The sequence below is a fragment of the Heterodontus francisci genome, chromosome 8 (assembly GCF_036365525.1).
Source record: "Heterodontus francisci isolate sHetFra1 chromosome 8, sHetFra1.hap1, whole genome shotgun sequence".
NCBI classification, from domain to species: Eukaryota; Metazoa; Chordata; class Chondrichthyes; order Heterodontiformes; family Heterodontidae; genus Heterodontus; species Heterodontus francisci.
In genome coordinates this window covers 129546553-129571102 of record NC_090378.1, presented here as the reverse complement: position 1 = coordinate 129571102, position 24550 = coordinate 129546553, and the positions used below count along the sequence as shown (strand labels likewise).

The window sequence follows — 24550 nt, the reverse complement described above, 5'->3', positions numbered from 1 at the left end:
TGTTGTACATTGTGTTGTGTTGTACATTGTGTTGCCGGTGAGTGGTAGTGCATGACAGTGCATCACTCCCTCAGTACTGACCCTCTGACAGTGCAGCACTCCCTCAGTACTGACCCTCCGACAGTGCAGCACTCCCTCAGTACTGACCCTCTGACAGTGCAGCACTCCCTCAGTACTGACCCTCCGACAGTGCAGCACTCCCTCAGTACTGACCCTCCGACAGTGCAGCACTCCCTCGTACTGACCCTCTGACAGTGCAGCACTCCCTCAGTACTGACCCTCTGACAGTGCAGCTCTCCCTCAGTACTGACCCTCTGACAGTGCAGCACTCCCTCAGTACTGACCCTCCGACAGTGCAGCACTCCCTCAGTACTGACCCTCCGACAGTGCAGCACTCCCTCAGTACTGACCCTCTGACAGTGCAGCACTCCCTCAGTACTGGTCCCTGTATTCTGCCACTGTGTCATGGCTGACACTTTGTCCTCAGGCTTGTTCATCAGCCAGTGCTGTCCTGATGTGTATTTTCAGCAGTTTGTGTTCACCATGGCTGCAAGAAGGAATCAAATAAATAATTGATCATGGGTTGCAGTGATTAGATGTTCAATATTGTGCATAATGCAGCTGATGAGGATCCAACCAGTGTCCTTATACCTTGTGTTCTGTTGTACATAGTGTTGTGTTGTACATTGTGTTGTGTTGTACATTGTGTTGTACATTGTGTTGTGTTGTACATTGTGTTGTACATTGTGTTGTGTTGTACATTGTGTTGTGTTGTAGTCGGTTGTGTTGTACATTGTGTTGTGTTGTACATTGTGTTGTGATGTACATTGTGTTGTGTTGTACATTGTGTTGTACATTGTGTTGTGTTGTACATTGTGTTGTGTTGTACATTGTGTTGCCGGTGAGTGGTAGGGAAATTATTGGAGAGGATTCTTTGGGACAGGATTTGCTCCCATTTGGAAATAAATGGACCTATTAGTGAGAGGCAGCATGGTTTTGTGAAGGGGAGGTCGTGTCTCACTAACGTGATCGAGTTTTTTGAGGAAGTTGTCTACATGGACTTCAATAAACCTTTGACAAGACCCCTCATGGCAGACTGGTACAAAAGGTAAAGTCACACGGGATCAGAGGTGAGCTGGCAAGATGGATACAGAACTGGCTCAGTCATAGAAGGCAGAGGGTATCAGTGGATGGGTGTTTTTCTGAATGGAGGGATGTGACTAGTGGTGTTCCGCAGGGATCAGTGCTGGGCCTTTGCTGTTTGTAGTATATATAAATGATTTGGAGGAAAATGTAGCTGGTCTGATTAGTAAGTTTGCGGATGACACAAAGGTTGGTGGAGTTGCGGATAGTAATGAGGATTGTCAGAGGATACAGCAGGATATAGATCGGTTGGAGACTTGGGCGGAGAAATGGCAGATGGAGTTTAATCCGAACAAATGTGAGGTAATGCATTTTGGAAGGTCTAATACAGGTGGGAAGTATACAGTAAATGGCAGAACCCTTAGGAGTATTGACAGGCAGAGAGATCTGGGCATACAGGTCCACAGATCACTGAAAGTGGCAACGCAGGTGGATAAGGTAGTCAAGAAGACATATGGCATGCTTGCCTTCATCGGTCGGGGCATAGAGTATAAAAATGGGCAAGTCATGTTGCAGTTGTACAGAACCTTAGTTAGGTCACACTTGGAATATTGTGTGCAATTCTGGTCACCACACTACCAGAAGGACGTGGAGGTTTTGGAGAGGGTACAGAAGAGGTTTACCAGGATGTTGCCTGGTCTGGAGGGTATTAGCTATGAGGAGAGGTTGGATAAACTCGGATTGTTTTCACTGGAACGACGGAGGTGGAGGGGCGACATGATAGAGGTTTACAAAGTTATGAGCGGCATGGACAGAGTGGATAGTCAGAAGCTTTTTCCCAGGGTGGAAGAGTCAGTTACTAGGGGACATAGGTTTAAGGTGAGAGGGGCAAAGTTTAGAGGGGATGTGCGAGGCAAGTTCTTTACACAGAGGGTGGTGAGTGCCTGGAACTTGCTGCCGGGGGAGGTGGTGGAAGCAGGTACGATAGCGACATTTAAGAGGCAGCTTGACAAATACATGAATAGGATGGGAATAGTGGGATACGGACCCCAGAAGTTCTGAAGGTTTTAGTTTAGACAGGCATCAAGATCGGCGCAGGCTTGGAGGGCCAAATGGCCTGTTCCTGTGCTGTACTGTTCTTTGTTCTTTGAGTGTGAATGTCACCCACCCCCACACAACCCCGAACACTGACCCTCTAACCCCTGTGGAAATGTAACATGCTCCAGTCAGGTCATGGCCAGGCACCAGGCGATGCCTGTAAAGCCAAATATCCTGTTGCCTCTCACGGAATAGCCTGTGGAATAAGAGAGAGACCCTGGGGCCCACATCCCCATAGAGGGACTGATTCAGAGTTATCAGTCCTGTTGGGAAAGAAGGAGGGAGAGTGGAAAGAGGTGAGGAGGGGTGAATTGAAGGGAGGTATAGTTTGATGGAATTACTGATTCAGCAGCCAAGCTCTGCAACTCTGTGTATATTTAACAGCATGCCCTGTTAGATTTCAGTCACACACCATTTGTTCACAGGCATGCAAATGATTTCTGCATGGGGGAAGTTTGTTTAAACATTACAAATGATTCAACTCTGTTTTAAACTTCTTGGCTGATGAATTATTAGCTGGCAGGCCACTCAGGACCGTGTATCATTGGTCAACCTGTTCAGGGTCTGCAGGAGATTTGGCGAAGGGAGGCATCAGCATGTCCCGCTCTTAACCTCACCAGAGACACACAGACCGGCAGGGAAGAGTGCACAGCAATCAGGAGTCATGGAAACATTCCCAACAGCGGAGCGAGGGTAGGTGGCACTGCAAAAGGAGGCACTGAAGAGCAGGCAGGAAAAAGGGAATTGCTAATAAACAAAAACAGCACACAACATGAGGGGTATCGAGTATTAGAGAGAGGACAAGGATATATCACAGTTACAGTGGGGAGGAGGGGTATATCACAGTGATACAGTGAGGGGAGAGAGTGGTATATGACAGTGATACAGTGAACGAGAGGGGTATATCACAGTAACAGGGAGGGGAGAGGGGTAAATCACAATGACACAGAGATGGGAGAGAGTAGTATATCACAGTGACACAGAGAGGGGAGAGTGTGATATATGACAGTGATACAGTGATCGGAGAGTGGCATATCACAGTGAAACAGAGAGGAGAGAGGTGTACATCACAGTGAAACAGAGAGGGGAGAGAGTGGTATATCACAGTGACACAGGGAGGCGAGAGAGGCGTATATCAAAGTGACACAGAGAGGGGAGAGAGTGGTATATCACAGTATCACAGTGATGGGAGAGGGGTATATTACAGGGAGGGGAGAGAGTGATATATCACAGTGAAACAGAGAGGGGAGAGAGTGTTATATCACAGTGACACAGAGAGGGGAGAGAGTGGTATATCACAGTGACACAGAGAGGGGAGAGAGTGATATATCACAGTGAAACAGAGAGGGAGGAGAGTGTTATATCACAGTGACACAGAGAGGGGAGACAGTGATATATCACAGTGAAACAGAGAGGGAGGAGAGTGTTATATCACAGTGACACAGAGAGGAGAGACAGTGATATATCACAGTGAAACAGAGAGGGAGGAGAGTGTTATATCAAAGTGACACAGAGAGGGGAGAGAGTGGTATATCACAGTATCACAGTGATGGGAGAGGGGTATATTACAGGGAGGGGAGAGAGTGATATATCACAGTGAAACAGAGAGGGGAGAGAGTGTTATATCACAGTGACACAGAGAGGGGAGACAGTGGCATATCACAGTGACACAGAGAGGGGAGAGAGTGGTATATCACAGTGACACAGAGAGGGGAGAGAGTGGTATATCACAGTGACACAGAGAGGGGAGAGAGTGGTATATCACAGTGACACAGAGAGGGGAGACAGTGGCATATCACAGTGACACAGAGAGGGGAGAGAGTGTTATATCACAGTGACACAGAGAGGGGAGAGAGTGGTATATCACAGTGACACAGAGAGGGGAGAGAGTGGTATATCACAGTGACACAGAGAGGGGAGAGAGTAATATATCACAGTGACACAGAGAGGGGAGAGAGTGGTATATCACAGTGACACAGAGAGGGGAGAGAGTGGTATATTACAGGGAGGGGATAGAATGGTATATCTCAGTGTCACTGCGAGGGGAGAGAGTGGTATATCACAATGACACTGCGAGGGGAGAGAGTGGTATATCACAGTGACACAGAGAGGGGACAGAGTGGCATATCACAGTGACACAGAGAGGGGAGAGAGTGGTATATTTCAGGGAGGGGAGAGAATGGTATATCTCAGTGACACTGCGAGGGGAGAGATTGTTATATCACAGTGAAACAGAGAGGGGTGAGAGTGGTATATCACAGTGACACAGAGAAGGGAGAGAGTGGTATATTACGGGGAGTGGATAGAATGGTATATCACAATGACACTGCGAGGGGAGAGAGTGTTATATCACAGTGACACAGAGAGGGGACAGAGTGGCATATCACAGTGACACAGAGAGAGGAGAGAGTGGTATATCACAGTGACACAGAGAGCGGAGAGAGTGGTATATTTCAGGGAGGGGAGAGAATGGTATATCACAGTGACACTGCGAGGGGAGAGAGTGTTATATCACAGTGAAACAGAAAGGGGTGAGAGTGGTATTTCACAGTGATTGAGAGAGGGGAGAGAGTGGTATATCACAGTGACACAGTGATCGGAGAGGGCTATATCACAGTGACACATGTCGGAGAGGGGTATATCACAGTGACACAGTCATCGGAGAGGTGTATATCACAGTGACACAGTGATCAGAGAGGGGTATATCACAGTGGCACAGAGAGGGGAGAGAGGGGTATATCACAGTGACACAGTGATCAGAGAGGGGTATATCACAGTGACACAGTGATCAGAGGGGGGTATATCACAGTGGCACAGAGAGGGGAGAGAGTGGTATATCATAGTGACACAGTGGTCTTTCACAGTGACACAGAGAGGGGAGAGAGGGGAGAGAGTGGTATATCACAGTGACACAGAGAGGGGAGAGAGGGGAGAGAGTGGTATATCACAGTGACACAGAGAGGGGAGAGAGGGGAGAGAGTGGTCTTTCACAGTGACACAGAGAGGGGAGAGAGGGGAGAGAGTGGTATATCACAGTGACACAGAGAGGGGAGAGAGGGGAGAGAGTGGTATATCACAGTGACACAGAGAGGGGAGAGAGGGGAGAGAGTGGTCTTTCACAGTGACACAGAGAGAGGAGAGAGTGGTATATCACAGTGACACAGAGAGGGGAGAGAGTGGTATATTACATGGAGGGGAGAGAATGGTATATCACAGTGACACAGTAATCGGAGACGGGTATATGACAGTGACACAGAGAGGGGAGAGAGTGGTATATCACAGTGACAGAGAGAGGCGAGAGAGTGGCATATCACAGTGACACAGAGAGGCGAGAGTGAGGTATATCACAGTGACACATAGAGGGGAGAGAGGCGTATATCACAGTGACACAGGGAGGCGAGAGAGTGGTATATCACAATGAAACAGAGAGTGGAGAGTGTGGTATATCACAGTATCACAGTGATGGGAGAGGGGTATATTACAGGGAGGGGAGAGAGTGATATATCACAGTGACACAGTGATCTGAGAGGGGTATATTACAGGGAGGTGAGGGAGTGGTATATCACAGTGACACAGAGAAGGGAGAGAGGGGTATATCACAGTGACACAGAGAGAGGAGAGAGGGCTATATCACAGTGATACCGTGATCTGAGAGTTGTATATCACAGTGACACAGAAAGGGGAGAGGCTTATATCACAGTGACACAGAGTTCGGAGAGGCGTATATCACAGTGACACAGAGTTCGGAGAGGCGTATATCACAGTGACACAGAGTTTGGAGAGGGGTATATCACAGTGACACAGTGAGGGGAGAGGGGTATATCACGGTGAGAGAGTGAGGGGAGAGGGATATATCACAGTGAGAGAGCGAGGGGAGAGGGGTATATCACAGTGACACCGTGAGGGGAGAGGGGTATATCACAGTGAGAGAGTGAGGGGAGAGGGGTATATCACAATGAGAGAGTGAGGGGAGAGGGGTATATCACAGTGAGAGCGCGAGGGGAGAAGGGTATATCACAATGAGAGAGTGAGGGGAGAGGAGTATATCACAGTGACACCGTGAGGGGAGAGGGGTATATCACAGTGACACCGTGAGGGGAGAGTGGTATATCACAGTGAGAGAGTGAGGGGAGAGGGGTATAATCACAGTGAGAGAGTGAGGGGAGAGGGGTACATCACAGTAACACCGTGAGGGGAGAGGGGTATATCACAATGAGAGAGTGAGGGGAGAGGGGTATATCACACTAACACCGTGAGGGGAGACGGGTATATCACAGTGACACAGTGACAGGAGAGAGTGGTATATCAACGTGAGAGAGTGAGGGGAGAGGGGTATATCACAGTGATAGAGTGAGGGGAGAGGGGTATATCACAGTGAGAGAGCGAGGGGAGAGGGGTATATCACAATGAGAGAGTGAGGGGAGAGGGGTATATCACAGTGACACCGTGAGGGGAGAGGGGTATATCACAGTGACACCGTGAGGGGAGAGTGGTATATCACAGTGAGCGAGTGAGGGGAGAGGGGTATATCACAATGAGACAGTGAGGGGAGAGGGGTATATCACAGTGACACCGTGAGGGGAGAGTGGTATATCACAGTGAGAGAGTGAGAGGAGAGGGGTATAACACAATGAAAGAGTGAGGGGAGAGGGGTATATCACAGTGACACCGTGAGGGGAGAGGGGTATATCACAGTGACACAGTGACGGGAGAGGGGTATATCACAGTGACACCATGAGGGGAGAGGGGTATATCACAGTGACACTGTGAGGGGAGAGGGGTATATCACAGTGACACCGTGAGGGGAGAGGGGTATATCACAGTGACACTGTGAGGGGAGAGGGGTATATCACAGTGACACCGTGAGGGGAGAGGGGTATATCACAGTGACACTGTGAGGGGAGAGGGGTATATCACAGTGACACCGTGAGGGGAGAGGGGTATATCACAATGACACTGTGAGGGGAGAGGGGTATATCACAGTGACACTGTGAGGGGAGAGGGGTATATCACAGTGACACTGTGAGGGGAGAGGGGTTTATCACAATGACACTGTGAGGGGAGAGGGGTATATCACAGTGACACTGTGAGGGGAGAGGGGTATATCACAGTGACACCGTGAGGGGAGAGGGGTATATCACAGTGACACCGTGAGGGGAGAGGGGTATATCACAGTGACACTGTGAGGGGAGAGGGGTATATTAGTCTATCAGAGTGAAGATTGCATCCTTTTTATGGCTCGAAGTATTTACTCTTTTTTCAGAGTAGTGATGTGCTGTCTTCCTATCAGAGCAGGGTGTTTGTCAGCCAGATGCATGGGCTGAGGGATGTAGATCACACCTGATTCCTGTGAACTATTCATTATGAGGTGATGAAAAAACCACAGGGCTGCTAAACTCTGCTTGCAGCTTGTTTACAGGAAGTTCTTAAGCCTCGAAACTCTCTTTGCTCTCCAAATCCAGCTGCACCAGATTGCGAACAACTCAGTGTCATTTACTCCTTCTCCAGTGTCTGCTCAGTTTCAAAGCTCACAATTTTTGTTTGGTTAAATACCCCAGTGATATCCTACTCTGGACTGTCAGTGCTGGCAGTGGGTTAAACAACGAAGTGATATCCTTCTTCTGGCAGGGCAGGGATCCTGAAGAACCAAGACAGCACGGAGTGGGCTTCGCCATCAGAAACTCCTTGCTCAGCATGATAGAGCCTCCCTCAAATGGCTCGGAACGCATACTGTCCATCCGACTGCTCACCACCTCTGGTCCAGTGCACCTACTCAGCATCTATGCTCCAACACTCTGCTCCCCACCTGAAGCTAAAGACCAGTTCTACGAGGAATTCTATAACATCATTAGCAGCATCCCCAACACCGAACACCTATTCCTGCTGAGGGGCTTTAATGCCAGGGTTGGGGCCGACCATGACTCATGGCCCTCCTGCCTTGGGCGCTATGGCGTTGGAAGGATGAATGAGAATGGGCAGAGACTGCTTGAGTTGTGTACCTATCATAACCTCTGCATCACCAACTCATTCTTTCACACTAAACCCTGTCACCAGGTTTCATGGAGGCACCCAAGATCGCGTCGTTGGCACCAGCTGGACCTCATCGTCACAAGGCGAGCCGCCTTAAACAGTGTTCAAATCACACGCAGCTTCCACAGTGCGGACTGCGACACCGACCACTCCCTGGTGTGCAGCAAGGTTAGACTCAGACCAAAGAAGTTGCATCATTCCAAGCAGAAGGGCCACCCGCGCATCAACACGAGCAGAATTTCTCATCCACAGCTGTTACAAAAATTTCTAAATTCACTTGTAACAGCCCTTCAAAACACTCCCACAGGGGATGCTGAGACCAAGTGGGCCCACATCAGAGACGCCATCTATGAGTCAGCTTTGACCACCTATGGCAAAAGTGCGAGGAGAAATGCAGACTGGTTTCAATCTCACAATGAAGAGCTGGAACCTGTCATAGCCGCTAAGCGCATTGCACTGTTGAACTACAAGAAAGCCCCCAGCACTTAAAGCAGCCAGAAGCACTGCACAAAGAACAGCCAGGCGCTACGCAAACGACTACTGGCAACACCTATGCAGTCATATTCAGCTGGCCTCAGACACCGGAAACATCAGAGGAATGTATGATGGCATGAAGAGAGCTCTTGGGCCAACCATCAGGAAGATCGCCCCCCTCAAATCTAAATCAGGGGACATAATCACTGACCAACACAAACAAATGGACCGCTGTGTTGAGCACTACCTAGAACTGTACTCCAGGGAGAATGTTGTCACTGAGACTGCCCTCAATGCAGCCCAGCCTCTACCAGTTATGGATGAGCTGGACATACAGCCAACCAAATCGGAACTCAATGATGCCATTGATTCTCTAGCCAGCGGAAAAACCCCTGGGAAGGACAGCATTACCCCTGAAATAATCAAGAGTGCCAAGCCTGCTATACTCTCAGCACTACATGAACTGCTATGCCTGTGCTGGGACGAGGGAACAGTACCTCAGCACCTGCGCGATGCCAATATCATCACCCTCTATAAAAACAAAGGTGACCGCGGTGACTGCAACAACTACCGTGGAATCTCCCTGCTCAGTATAGTGGGGAAGGTCTTTGCTCGAGTCGCTTTAAACAGGCTCCAGAAGCTGGCCGAGCGCATCTACCCTGAGGCACAGTGTGGCTTTCGTGCAGAGAGATCGACCGTTGACATGCTGTTCTCCCTTCGTCAGATACAGGAGAAATGCCGTGAACAACAGATGCCCCTCTACATTGCTTTCATTGATCTCACCAAAGCCTTTGACCTCGTCAGCAGACGTGGTCTCTTCAGACTACTAGAAAAGATTGGATGTCCACCAAAGCTACTAAGTATCATCACCTCATTCCATGACAATATGAAAGGCACAATTCAACATGGTGGCTCCTCCTCAGAGCCCTTTCCTATCCTGAGTGGCGTGAAACAGGGCTGTGTTCTCGCACCCACACTTTTTGGGATTTTCTTCTCCCTGCTGCTTTCACATGCGTTCAAGTCTTCTAAAGAAGGAATTTTCCTCCACACAAGATCAGGGGGCAGGTTGTTCAACCTTGCCCGTCTAAGACCGAAGTCCAAAGTAGGGAAAGTCCTCATCAGGGAACTCCTCTTTGCTGACGATGCTGCTTTAACATCTCACACTGAAGAGTGCCTGCAGAGTCTCATCGACAGGTTTGCGGCTGCCTGCAATGAATTTGGTCTAACCATCAGCCTCAAGAAAACGAACATCATGGGGCAGGACGTCAGAAATGCTCCATCCATCAATATTGGCGGCCACGCTCTGGAAGTGGTTCAAGAATTCACCTACCTAGACTCAACTATCACCAGTAACCTGTCGCTAGATGCAGAAATCAACAAGTGCATGGGAAAGGCTTCCACTGCTATGTCCAGACTGGCCAAGAGAGTGTGGGAAGATGGCGCACTGACACGGAACACAAAAGTCCGAGTGTATCAAGCCTGTGTCCTCAGTACCTTGCTCAACGGCAGAGAGGCCTGGACAACGTATGTCAGCCAAGAGCGACGTCTCAATTCATTCCATCTTCGCTGCCTCCGGAGAATATTTGGCATCAGGTGGTAGGACCGTATCTCCAACACAGAAGTCCTCGAGGCGGCCAACATCTCCAGCTTATACACACTACTGAGTCAGCGGCGCTTGAGATGGCTTGGCCATGTGAGCCACATGGAAGATGGCAGGATCCCCAAAGACACATTGTACAGCGAGCTCGCCACTGGTATCAGACCCACCGGCCGTCCATGTCTCCGCTTTAAAGACGTCTGCAAACGCGACATGAAGTCCTGTGACATTGATCACAAGTCGTGGGAGTCAGTTACCAGCGTTCGCCAGAGCTGGCGGGCAGCCATAAAGGTGGGGCTAAAGTGTGGCGAGTCGAAGAGACTTAGCAGTTGGCAGGAAAAAAGACAGAAGCGCAAGGAGAGAGCCAACTGTGTAACAGCCCCGACAAACAAATTTTTCTGCAGCACCTGTGGAAGAGTCTGTCACTCCAGAATTGGCCTTTATAGCCACTCCAGGCGCTGCTTCACAAACCACTGACCACCTCCAGGCGCTTACCCATTGTCTCTCGAGACAAGGAGGCCAAAGATGATATCCTACACTGGACTGTCAGTGTTTGCCGTCATTTAAATACCCCAGTGATATCCTGCGCTGGACTGCCAGTGTTGGCAGTGGGTTAAATATCCAGTGATATCCTACACTGGACTGCCAGTATATATATCCCAGTGATATCCGACATTGGACTGTCAGTTTATATATCCCAGTGATATCCGACATTGGACTGTCAGTTTATATATCCCAGTGATCTCCTACACTGGACTGTCAGTTTATATATCCCAGTGATATCCGACATTGGACTGTCAGTTTATATATCCCAGTGATATCCGACATTGGACTGTCAGTTTATATATCCCAGTGATATCCTACCACTGGACTGTCAGTGTTTGCAGTGGTTTAAATGCCCCAGAGATATCCCACACTGGACTGTCAATGTTGGCAGTGGGTTAAATACCCCAGTGATATCCTACACTGGACTGGCAGTTTAAATACCCAGTGAAATCCTACCACTGGACTGTCAGTGTTAGCAGTGGTTTAAATACCCCAGAGATTTCCCACACTGGACTGTCAGTGTTGGCAGTGGTTTAAATACCCCAGAGATATCTGACACTGGACTGTCAGTTTATATATTCCAGTGATATCCTGCACTGGACTGTCAGTTTATATATCCCAGTGATATTCTACACTGGACTGTCAGTTTATATATCCCAGTGATATCCGACATTGGACTGTCAGTTTATATATCCCAGTGATATCCGACATTGGACTGTCAGTTTATATATCCCAGTGATATCCTACCACTGGACTGTCAGTGTTTGCAGTGGTTTAAATGGCCCAGAGATATCCCACACTGGACTGTCAGTGTTGGCAGTGGGTTAAATACCCCAGTGATATCCTACACTGGACTGGCAGTTTAAATACCCAGTGAAATCCTACCACTGGACTGTCAGTGTTAGCAGTGGTTTAAATACCCCAGACATTTCCCACACTGGACTGTCAGTGTTAGCAGTGGTTTAAATACCCCAGAGATATCTGACACTGGACTGTCAGTTTATATATCCCAGTGATATTCTACACTGGACTGTCAGTTTATATATCCCAGTGATCTCCTGCACTGGACTGTCAGTTTATATATCCCAGTGATATTCTACACTGGACTGTCAGTTTAAATACCCCAGTGATATCCTGCATTGGACTGTCAGTGTTGGTGGTGGGTTTAATACCCCAGTGATATTTTGCACGTGTACCAAACTCCTTCATCCCTCACTTTTTTGAGTTCAATTAGCGTTATAACATAACGCCAAATGTTATATTCATTCTTTTCCCAACTACTTCCTCCCCTCCCCAATATGCCCTGTATTGCAGTGGATTATTCCTTCACAGGGAGGGGCTATCCTCTGCTACCTCAGCAAATGCCTTACCTGAGGAGGATATTCCACCTCGGTAGAAAGTGCAGCCGAGTCTAAAACCTGACCTCATCTGTCTTCATGCCAGCACTTTCCAGCAGGAGTGACTACAGAATGATCCAGAAGGTGAGTTTTCCTGCCGTCAGCCTCACCTCTGCCTGCCTGGCTGAGATCAGCTGGCTCGGTTATCTTCCAAGTCAAGCTGCACGGATCTCTCGCCACGAATTGCCCGACACAATCCCCTGACATTAGGCTCACAAAAGCTCAGCTCACTGACTGCTGCTCCCTGGATAGAAGCCACATAGGACTGGCTCTTGATTGAACAATAAATACTGCCATCCCATTCAGTAGGCCACCAGCACTGCGATAACACAGGCCATGCAAAACGTATGGCCACACCTGCACCCAGAGCACCCAGAGGTCAGTGTCCAGCAGTGACCCACAGATATCAGGCCATTGATCTCCTCACTTCCCCTGTGAGTGTTCCTTCACTCACGGTCCTGCATGAAGTCAAGCAGTAAAGGCCGATGCCTACTTCAGCCCATTTGCTGCTGGAACCCTCATCCCTGCCTTTGTCACCTCCAGAGTTGACTCTTACAATGCTCTCCCAGCCGGCCTCTCATCTTCTGCCCTCCATAGACCTGAGATCGTCCAAAACTCTGCTACCGGTATCGTAACTCACAACCTGTCCCGTTCACCCACCAGCCCTGTGCTTGCTGACCTACACTGGCTCCTAGTCCAGCAATGCCTCAGATTTATATTATCAGATTCCTTCATGACCTCACTGCTCCCTATGTCTGCAACCTCCTCTGGCCCTATAACCCTCTGAGATATCTGTGCTAATCTAATCCTGGCCTCTTGAGACTTCCAGCACCCACCCTACACAGTGCAATCCCATATTGTTTGTTTGCCCCCCTGACACTTGGAGGGTCACAAGGCAGGAGCTGAAACTGGCCAGCTCAGAGAGGCGGAGATTCCCCGGATCCTATATCAGTCTAAGAGTCTGATTTTCCACTCAGACTGGAAAGTGCTCACAATGTTCGATCAGAAGTGGCTACCTGACAATGGAAACCAAACTGAGCTCACTTGACTGCTCCTGTGTATCTGCATAAGTTCTCTCAACTGTTCAGTAGGGACTTTCTGTCTTATTTGCAGGGTGCGATCCAACCACCAGCTGAATATGCCTCAGTGACACATATGGTGAATGTAGGAAGTTAAGATCAAACAGACTCTGAGAAAACAAACTTGAAATTGAAAATAGTTCAAGGGCATGGCTGAAAACGCCAGGCATTCAGCTGTAACACTACTAATAGGAAGGGTGGGGTAGAGTCTCTGTAAGTGTGAGACGCTGCTCAGTAATGCCTTCAGAATCTTTAGACAGTATTAATGTACGAGTCAGGATCTGAACCCCATTCAGTGGGTCCTCACAGATCTCAGCACTGACTGCTACTGGTACACTTGACCATCTAGCCTGCTTCCCTGATTCTAGAATGGGAGTTCTTTCCATTGCCCTTAGCAAGAAGAACCTTGGAAGAGGAGAAGGCCATTCATTTAGATCATGGCTGATCTGTACCTCATTTTACCTGCCTTAGCTCCATTTCCCTTGATACCCTTGCCTAACTTTAGCTTAAATTCTAAGGTTGTGCCCTTTTGTTCCAGTTGGGGTTTAATCAGAGCTCTTTACAGCTGGAGCATAACTTCCATCCCTCTGTATTCCAGACCTGGAGATAAAGGCCAACATTCCATTAGCTCTTTCTGTTAATACATTCCAGCAATATCCTCCACTGGACTTGTAGTGTTGGTATTGAGTTATTTGTTGCAGTGCTGTCCTGTACCAAGCTAGCTGTCAGTTTTATTTTTTATACCTGGCCACGAGGAGAGAGAAACTGAGTTAATGTTTTAGGTCAATGACCCTTCATGAAGCGTCAACTTAGTTTCTCTCTCCACACATGCTGCCAGCCCTGCTGAGTATTTCTAGAACTTTCTATTTCTATTTCAGATTTCCAGCATCTGCAGTATTTTGCTTTTATATTAGCTTTTAGTGAATGGTCTACGTGGGCTCCCAAATCCTCTTGCTGCTCCCCGGGCCCCAGACTCTCACCATTCAGAAAATAGTCCAATCTATCTCTCTCGCATCCAAAGTAGGTGACCTCACATTTCCCCACTTTGAACTCCATCTATCCTACCATCCAACCCTAACCCTACCAGTTTTACCTACTTGCTTAATCTGTCTGCATCTCTGTGTAACTTCCTCTTCCCATCGACACAATTAACGTGCCTCCTAACTTAGTGTCACCTGCAAACTTGAACATATGTCTCTCTATTCCTTCATCTAAGTGATTTATAAATATAGTGGAAAGCTGAGGCTCCAGTACAGAGGACCTACCCATTACCCCAACTCTCCGTCTCCAACTTTGAACCAATTCGCGACCTATCTCAAGGTTCCCTCCAATTCTCAATTTTATTAACAGCTTCTTGTGTAGAACCTTATTAAGTATCTTGTGGAAGTCTATCTAAATAGCATCCTCTACACTGCCTTATCTACCACGTCCTTCCCAAAAAGCTCCTCAAAAAATTCAGCTGGAGTGGTTAGATATAACTTACCCTTTACAAATCCATGCCGGCTTTCTCTGATCAGCTCCAACTTGTTTAAGTGCTCGGTCATTCTGCCCCTAAAGGCAGATTCCAGTTAATTCACCACAATTGATGCTGACAAAATATTGGTAGAAGTGGAGATGGTAGAGGTAAAGGATGGGGTGAAAATTGACAGGCAGGATGTACTGGAAAGGCTGGCTATGCTTAGAGTGGATAAGTCACCTGGTTCGGATGGCTTGCATCCCAGGTTTCGAAAGGAAATGGGGATGGAGATAGCGGAAGGGCTTGGAATAATGTTCTAATCTTCCCTGGATACAGGGAGTAGTGCCAGAGGATTGGAGAGTGGTAAATTTGACACTCTTATTCAAGAAAGGGTGTAAGGACAGTCCTCATCAGTTTAACATCTGTGATGGGCATGGTTTCAGAAACAATAATCAGGGAAAAAAATCAACAAGCAACTCATTGTAGAGTTTTGAGTTAAATAAAGAGAGCCAGCATGGATTTGTAAAAGGCAGGTCATGCTTGATTACTCCAGTTGAATCTTTTGATGAAGTAACCAAGAAGGTTGATGAAGGGAGTGGCAGCAGAATTGTATTCAATCACAATCTGTAACCTCATAGCCCAGCATATCCCTCACTCTACCAGTACCATCAAGCCAAGTGATCAACCCTGGTTCAATGAAGAGTGTAGGAGGGCATGCCAGGAGCAACACCAGACATACCTAAAAATGAGGTGTCAACCTGGTGAAGCTACAACACAGGACCACTTGTGTGCAAAACAGCGTAAGCAACATGGAATAGACAGAGCTAAGCGATCCCATAACCAACGGATCCGATCTAAGCTCTGCAGTCCTGCCACATCCAGCCGTGAATGGTAGCAATCAATTAAATAACTAACCAGAGGAAGAGGCTCCACAAATATCCCCATCCTCATTAATGGGGGGGACCAACATGTCAGTGCAAAAGAAAAGGCCGAAGCATTTGCGACCATCTTCAGCCAGAAGTGCTGAATGGATGATCTATCTCAGCTTCCTCCTGAAGTCTCCAGCATCACAGATCCCAGACTTCAACCAATTCCATTCACTCCACGTGATATCAAGAAATGAACTACAGGATTAGAACAGTTTTGGATAAGGTAGACAAAGAAAAGCTGTTCCCATTAGCTGATGTTACAAGGAGTAGAGGACACAGATTGATGGTTTTGGTCCTTAGCTGGTCTGGCCTACATGTGACTCCAGACCCACAGCAATGTGGTTGACTCTTACATGCCCTCAGAAATGGCCTAGCAAGTCACTCAGTTGTATCTAACCACCACGGAGTCAATAAAAAAGAATGGAACCGGACGGACCATCCGGCATCGACCTAGTCCACCGGAAACAACAACGGCAAACCCAGCCCTGTTGACCCTGCAAAGTCCTCCTGACTAACATCTGGGGGCTTGTGCCAAAGTTGGGAGAGCTGTCCCACAGGCTGGTAAAACAGCAGCCTGACACGGTCATACTCACGGAATCATACCCGACAATGTCCCAGACGCTGTCCCACCGGCAGAACAGACCCAGCAGAGGTGGTGGCACAGTGGTATACAGTCGGGAGGGAATTGCCCTGGGAGTCCTCAACATCGACTCCGGACCCCATGACCTCATGGCATCAGGTCAAACATGGACAAGGAAACCACCTGCTTATTACCACCTACTGCCCTCCCTCAGCTGATGACTCAGTACTCCTCCATGTTGAACACCACTTGGAGGAGGAATGAGGGCGACAAGGGCACAGAATGTACTCTGGGTGGGGGACGTCAATGTCCATCACCAAGAGTGGCTCGGTAGCACCACTACTGGCCGAGACCTAAAGGACATAGCTGCTAGACTGGGTATGCGGCAGGTGGTGAGGGAACCAACAAGAGGGAAAAACATACTTGACCTTGCCCTCACCAAACTGCCTGCTACAGATGCTTCTGTCCATGACTGTATTGGTAGGAGTGACCACCGCACAGTCCTTGTGGAGACAACGTCCCACCTTCACATTGAGGATACCCTCCATCGTGTTGTGTGGCACTATCACCGTGCTAAATGGGATAGATTTCGAACAGATCTAGCAATGCAAAACTGGGCATCCATGAGGCGCTGTGGACCATCAGCAGCAGAATTGTACTCAACCACTCCACGTGATATCAAGAAACGACTGAAGGCACTGGATGCTGCAAAGGCTATGGTCCCTGACAACATTCCGGCAATAGTACTGAAGACCTGTGCTCCAGAACCTGCCGCACCCCTAGCCAAGCTGTTCCAGTACAACTACAACATTGGCATCTATCCTGCAATGTGGAAAGTTGCCCAGGTATGTCCTCTACACAAAAGGCAGGACAAGTCCAACCTGGCCAATAACCACCCCATCAGCCCACTCTCAATCATCAGTAAAGTGATGGAAGGTGTCATCAACAGTGCCATCAAGTGATACTTGCTTAGCAATAACCTGCTCAGTGATGCTCAGTTTGGGTTCCGCCAGGGCCAGTCAGCTCCTGACCTCATTACAGCCTTGGTTCAAACATGGACAAAAGAGCTGAACTCAAGAGGTGAGGTGAGAGTGACTGCACTTGACATCAAGGCAGCATTTGATGGAGTATGGCATCAAGGAGCCCGAGCAAAACTGGAGTCAATAGGAATCAGGGGGAAAACTCTCCGCTGGTTGGAGTCATACCTAGCGCAAAGGAAGATGGTAGCTGGAGGTCAATCATCTGAGCTCCAGGACAGCACCGCATGAGTTCCTCGGTGTAGTGTCCTCGGCCCAACCATCTTCAGCTGCTTCATCAATGACCTTCCTTCAATCATAAGGTCAGAAGTGGGGATGTTCGCTGATGATTGCACAATGTTCAGCACTATTCGCGACTCCTTTTCCTTTTTCTTTGTTCTTTGTTCTTTGTTCCTCAGATACTGAAGCAGTCCGTGTAGAAATGCAGCATGACCTGGAAAATATCTAGGCTTGGGCTGATAAGTGTCAAGTAACATTCACGCCACACAAGTGCCAGGCAATGACCATCTCCAATAAGAGAGGATCTAACCATCTCCCCTTGACATTCAACAGCATTACCATCGCTGAATCCCCCACGATCAACATCCTGGGGATGACCAGAAACGGAACTGGAGTAGCCATATAAATACCGTGGCTACAAGAGCAGGTCAGAGGCAAGGAATCCTGTGGCGAGTAACTCACCTCCTGTCTCCCCAAAGCCATCTACAAGGCACAAGTCAGGAGTGTGATGGAATATTCTCCACTTGCCTGGATGGGTGCAGCTCCAAAGAACAAAGAACAAAGAAAATTACAGCACAGGAACAGGCCCTTCGGCCCTCCAAGCCTGCGTCGATCCAGATCCTCTACCTAAACATGTCGCCTATTTTCTAAGGGTCTGTATCTCTTTGCTTCCTGCCCATTCATGTATCTGTCTAGATACATCTTAAAAGACGCTATCGTGTTCGCATCTACCACCTCAGCTGGCAACGCGTTCCAGGCACCCACCACCCTCTGCGTAAAGAACTTTCCATGCATATCCCCCCTAAACTTTTCCCCTCTCACTTTGAACTCGTGACCCCTAGAATTTGAATCCCCCACTCTGGGAAAAAGCTTCTTGCTATCCACCCTGTCTACACCTCTTATGATTTTGTACACCTCAATCAGGTCCCCCCTCAACCTCCGTCTTTCTAATGAAAATAATCCTAATCTACTCAACCTCTCTTCATAGCTAGCACCCTCCATACCAGGCAACATCCTAGTGAACCTCCTCTGCACCCTCTCCAAAGCATCCACATCCTTTTGGTAATGTGGCGACCAGAACTGCATGCAGTATTCCAAATGTGGCCGAACCAAAGTCCTATACAACTGTAACATGACCTGCCAACTCGTGTACTCAATACCCCGTCCGATGAAGGAAAGCATGCCGTATGCCTTCTTGACCACTCTATTGACCTGCGTTGCCACCTTCAGGGAACAATGGACCTGAACACCCAAATCGCTCTGTACATCAATTTTCCCCAGGACTTTTCCATTTACTGTATAGTTCACTCTTGAATTGGATCTTCCAAAATGCATCACCTCGCATTTGCCCTGATTGAACTCCATCTGCCATTTCTCTGCCCAACTCTCCAATCTATCTATATTCTGCTGTATTCTCTGACAGTCCCCTTCACTATCTGCTACTCCACCAATCTTAGTGTCGTCTGCAAACTTGCTAATCAGACCACCTATACTTTCCTCCAAATCATTTATGTATATCACAAACAACAGTGGTCCCAGCACAGATCCCTGTGGAACACCACTGGTCACACGTCTCCATTTTGAGAAACTCCCTTCCACTGCTACTCTCTGTCTCCTGTTGCCCAGCCAGTTCTTTATCCATCTAGCTAGTACACCCTGGATCCCATGCGACTTCACTTTCTCCATCAGCCTACCATGGGAACCTTATCAAACGCCTTACTGAAGTCCGTGTATATGACATCTACAGCCCTTCCCTCATCAATCAACTTTGTCACTTCCTCAAAGAATTCTATTAAGTTGGTAAGGCATGACCTTCCCTGCAAAACCATGTTGCCTATTACTGATAAGCCCATTTTCTTCCAAATGGGAATAGATCCTATCCCTCAGCATCATCTCCAGCAGCTTCCCTACCACTGACGTCAGGCTCACCGGTCTATAATTACCTGGATTATCCCTGCTACCCTTCTTAAACAAGGGGACAACATTAGCAATTCTCCAGTCCTCCGGGACCTCACCCGTGTTTAAGGATGCTGCAAAGATATCTGTTAAGGCCCCAGATATTTCCTCTCTCGCTTCCCTCAGTAACCTGGGATAGATCCCATCCGGACCTGGGGACTTGTCCACCTTAATGCCTTTTAGAATACCCAACACTTCCTCCCTCCTTATGCCGACTTGACCTAGAGTAATCAAACATCTGTCCCTAACCTCAACATCCGTCATGTCCCTCTCCTCGGTGAATACCGATGCAAAGTACTCGTTTAGAATCTTACCCATTTTCTCTGACTCCACGCATAACTTTCCTCCTTTGTCCTTGAGTGAGCCAATCCTTTCTCTAGTTACCCTCTTGCTCCTTATATATGAATAAAAGGCTTTGGGATTTTCCTTAACCCTGTTTGCTAAAGATATTTCATGACCCCTTTTAGCCCTCTTAATTCCTCGTTTCAGATTGGTCCTACATTCCCGATATTCTTCCAAAGCTTCGTCTTTCTTCAGCCACCTGGACCTTATGTATGCTTCCTTTTAGCTAGTCTCACAATTTCACCTGTCATCCATGGTTCCCTAATCTTGCCATTTCTATCCCTCATTTTCACAGGAACATGTCTCTCCTGCACGCTAATCAACCTCTCTTTAAAAGCCTCCCACATATCAAATGTGGATTTACCTTCAAACAGCTGCTCCCAATCTACATTCCCCAGCTCCTGCCGAATTTTGGTATAGTTGGCCTTCCCCCAATTTAGCACTCTTCCTTTAGGACCACTCTCGTCTTTGTCCATGAGTATTCTAAATCTTACGGAATTGTGATCACTACTCCCAAAGTAGTCCCCTACTGAAACTTCAACCACCTGGCAGGGCTCATTCCCCAACACCAGGTCCAGTATGGCCCCTTCCCGAGTTGGACTATTTACATACTGCTCTAGAAAACCCTCCTGAATGCTCCTTACAAATTCTGCTCCATCTAGACCTCTAACACTAAGTGAATCCCAGTCAATGTTGGGAAAATTAAAATCTCCTATCACCACCACCCTGTTGCTCCTACATCTTTCCATAATCTGTTTTACATATTTGTACCTCTATCTCACGCTCGCTGTTGGGAGGCCTGTAGTACAGCCCCAACATTGTTACCGCACCCTTCCTATTTCTGAGTTCTGCCCATATTGCCTCACTGCTCGAGTCCTCCATAGTGCCCTCCTTCAGCACAGCTGTGATATCCTCTTTGACCAGTAATGCAACTCCTCCACCCCTTTTACCTCCCTCTCTATCCCGCCTGAAGCATCGATATCCTGGGATATTTAGTTGCCAATCATGCCCTTCCCTCAACCAAGTCTCAGTAATAGCAATAACATCATACTCCCAGGTACTAATCCAAGCCCTAAGTTCATCTGCCTTACCTACTACACTTCTTGCATTAAAACAAATGCACATCAGACCACCAGTCCCTTTGCTTTCATCATCTGCTCCCTGCCTACTCTTTCCCTTAGTCACGCTGACTTCATTATCTAGTTCCTTACAGGCTTTAGTTACTACCTCCTTACTGTCCACTGACCTCCTCATTTGGTACCCAACCCCCTGCGACATTAGTTTAAACCCTCCCCAACAGCGTTAGCAAAAGCACCCCCAAGGACATTGGTTCCAGTCCGGCCCAGGTGTAGACCGTCCAATTTGTAATTGTCCCACCTCCCCCAGAATCGGTCCCAATGTCCCAAAAATCTGAACCCCTCCTTCCTGCACCATCTCTCAAGCCACGCATTCATCCTGACTATTCTTTCATTTCTACTCTGACTCTCACGTGGCACTGGTAGCAATCCTGAGATTACTACCTTTGAGGTCCTACTTTTTAACTTGGCTCCTAACTTTCTAAATTCTGCTTGTCGGACGTCATCCCGTTTTTTACCTATATCATTGGTGCCTATGTGCACAACGACAACTGGCTGTTCACCCTCCCCCTTCAGAATGTTCTGCAGCCGATCTGAGACATCCCTGACCCGTGCACCTGGGAGGCAACATACCATTCGGGAGTCTCGTTTTCGACCACAGAACCGCCTATCTACTCCCCTTACAATCGAATCCCCTATGACTATAGCCCTTCCACTCTTTTTGCCGCCCTTCTGAACAGCAGAGCCAGCCACGGTGCCATGAACCTGGCTACTGCTGCCTTCCCCTGGTGAGCCATTTCCCTCAACAGTATCCAAAACGGTATACCTGTTGTGGAGGGAGATGACCGTAGGGGACTCCTGCGCTGCCTTCCTGCTCTTTCTCTGCCTTTTGGTCACCCATTCCCTTTCTCCCTCAGCAATCCTAATCTGCGGTGTGACCAATTCGCTAAATGTGCTATCCACGACCTCCTCAGCATCGCGGATGCTCCAAAGTGAGTCCATCCGCAGCTCGAGAGCCGTCATGCGGTCTAACAAGAGCTGTAGCTGGACACACTTCCTGCACGTGAAGGAGTCAGGGACATCAGCCGTGTCCCTGAGCTCCCACATTGAGCAAGAGGAGCATAACACGGGTCTGAGATCTCCTGCCATTTTTAATCTTAAGCTTAACTTAGTCTGAAACTTAGAAAAAATTAAAAAGGAACGAAAAGTTTTTACCAATCACACGATAAAAAAAAGTAGAAAAAGCCTTACCTTATCTACTCACCACCGAGTCATAGAACATAGAACATAGAACATAGAACATACAGCACAGAACAGGCCCTTCGGCCCACAATGTTGTGCCGATCCTTTGTCCTCTGTCAAGGACAATTTAATCTATACCCCATCATTCTCCTTTATCCATATACCTATCCAAAAGCCTTTTGAAAGTCCCTAAAGTTTCTGACTCAACAACTTCCCCGGGCAAGGCATTCCATGCCTCGACCACTCTCTGGGTAAAGAACCTTCCCCTGACATCCCCCTTATATCTCCCACCCTTCACCTTAAATTTATGACCCCTTGTAACGCTTTGCTCCACCCGGGGAAAAAGTTTCTGACTGTCTACCCTATCTATTCCCCTGATCATCTTATAAACCTCTATCATGTCACCCCTCATCCTTCTCCTTTCTAATGAGAAGAGGCCTAGAATGTTCAGCCTTTCCTCGTAAGACTTATTCTCCATTCCAGGCAACATCCTGGTAAATCTCCTCTGCACCCTCTCCAAGGCTTCCACATCCTTCCTAAAATGAGGCGACCAGAACTGCACACAGTACTCCAAATGAGGCCTTACCAAGGTCCTGTACAGCTGCATCATCACCTCACGGCTCTTAAATTCAATCCCTCTGCTAATGAACGCTAACACCCCATATGCCTTCTTCACAGCCCTATCCACTTGAGTTGCAACTTTCAATGATCTATGCACATAGACCCCAAGGTCTCTCTGCTCCTCCACATGCCCAAGAACCCTACCGTTAACCCAGTATTTTGCATTCATGTTTGTCCTTCCAAAATGGACGACCTCACACTTTTCAGGGTTAAACTCCATCTGCCACTTTTCAGCCCAGCACTGCAACCTATCCAAGTCCCTTTGCAGACGACAATAGCCCTCCTCGGTATCCACAACTCCACCAACCTTTGTATCATCTGCAAATTTACTGACCCACCCTTCGACTTCCTCATCCAAGTCGTTAATAAAAATCACAAACAGGAGAGGACCCAGAACTGATCCCTGCGGCACGCCACTGGTAACTGGGCTCCAGGCTGAGTATTTACCATCTAAGACCACTCTCTGCCTTCTATCAGTTAGCCAATTCTTAATCCAACTGGCCACATTCCCCACTATCCCATGCCTCCTGACTTTCTCCATAAGTCTACCATGGGGGACCTTATCAAATGCCTTACTAAAATCCATGTACACCACATCCACTGGTTTACCCTCATCCACTTGCTTGGTCACCTGCTCAAAGAATTCAATCAGGCTTGTGAGGCAAGACCTACCCCTCACAAAACCGTGCTGACTGTCCCGAATCAAGCAGTGTCTTTCCAGATGCTCAGAAATCCTATCCCTCAGCACCTTTTCCATCAACTTGCCTACCTTGGTTAGAGGAGGGCGGCGGGTGGGAGACACTACCCGTGTAGTTTCTCGGGTTCAGAAAAGGCCCAAATATATTGGGTTTTACTTACCCAGCAGCCCCTTGGTCCGCCGAAAACAAAAGGAAATTAAGTTTAAGCTGAAACTGACCTTCCCAGCTGCTCACTCGCTCGCACTCTCTGCTCCCGAATAAGCTGCTGCAATGAAAAAAAGCTTAAGAAGCTCAACACCATCCAGGACAAAGCAGCTTGCTGGACTGGCATCCCATCTACAAACATTCACTCCCTCCACCACCGATGCACAGTGGCAGCAGTGTGTACCATCTACAAGATGCTCTGCAGCAATGCACCAAGACTCCTTCGACAGCACCTTTCAAACCCGCGACCTCCACTACTTAGGACAGTGCAGCTGTTGCATGGGAACACCACCACCTGCAAGTTACCCTCCAAGTCACACACCGTCCTGACTTGGAACTATATCGCCATTCCTTCACTGTCGCTGGGTCAAAATCCTGGAGCTCCCTTCCTAACTGCACTGTGGGTGTACCTACTCTACATGGGCTGCAGTGGTTCAAGAAGGCAACTCACCACCATCTTCTCCCTGGACAATAAATTCTGTCCTAGCCAGCGACACCCACATCCCATGATGAATTAAAAAAAAAACATTTTCAGTTTTTTTTTCAGGTTTCCAGCATCTGCATTATTTTGCTTTTTTATTTGAGGGCCCACTTCCCAGAGACAATGGAGGAGGAGAAGGTTTGGGATTTGCCACTTTGGGCTGGAAGAAGTACATCAACATTTCTAGATGAAAAGAGGGTGAAGGCTGTGCCCAGGTTTAATGAGGCATCCCTGGATGTCCTTCTGGGCGCTGTGATGGCAAGGAAACTGAAACTGACAGCTGCTACAAAGAAGGCATTGTTGGAGATGTACAAGATGTCAGCAGCAGAAGCACCAACATGAGGACCCAGTGCAGGAAGCAGTTTAACCACATCAGTAAGATGAGCAAAGTTGCAGCTTTATCTA

General features: G+C 48.1%; 1 protein-coding gene across 1 annotated transcript in view; it reads left to right on the top strand.

The window, feature by feature from the left end:
* Nucleotides 1-2793: 2793 nt before the first annotated feature.
* LOC137373148 (uncharacterized protein KIAA0040 homolog) overlaps nt 2794-24550 on the top strand; it is a 117596-nt gene continuing 95839 nt past the window's right edge. Inside the window, exon 1 of the mRNA XM_068038004.1 lies at nt 2794-2874. The gene's annotated coding sequence lies outside the window, so the exon portion shown is untranslated. The remainder of the gene's footprint in view (nt 2875-24550) is intronic.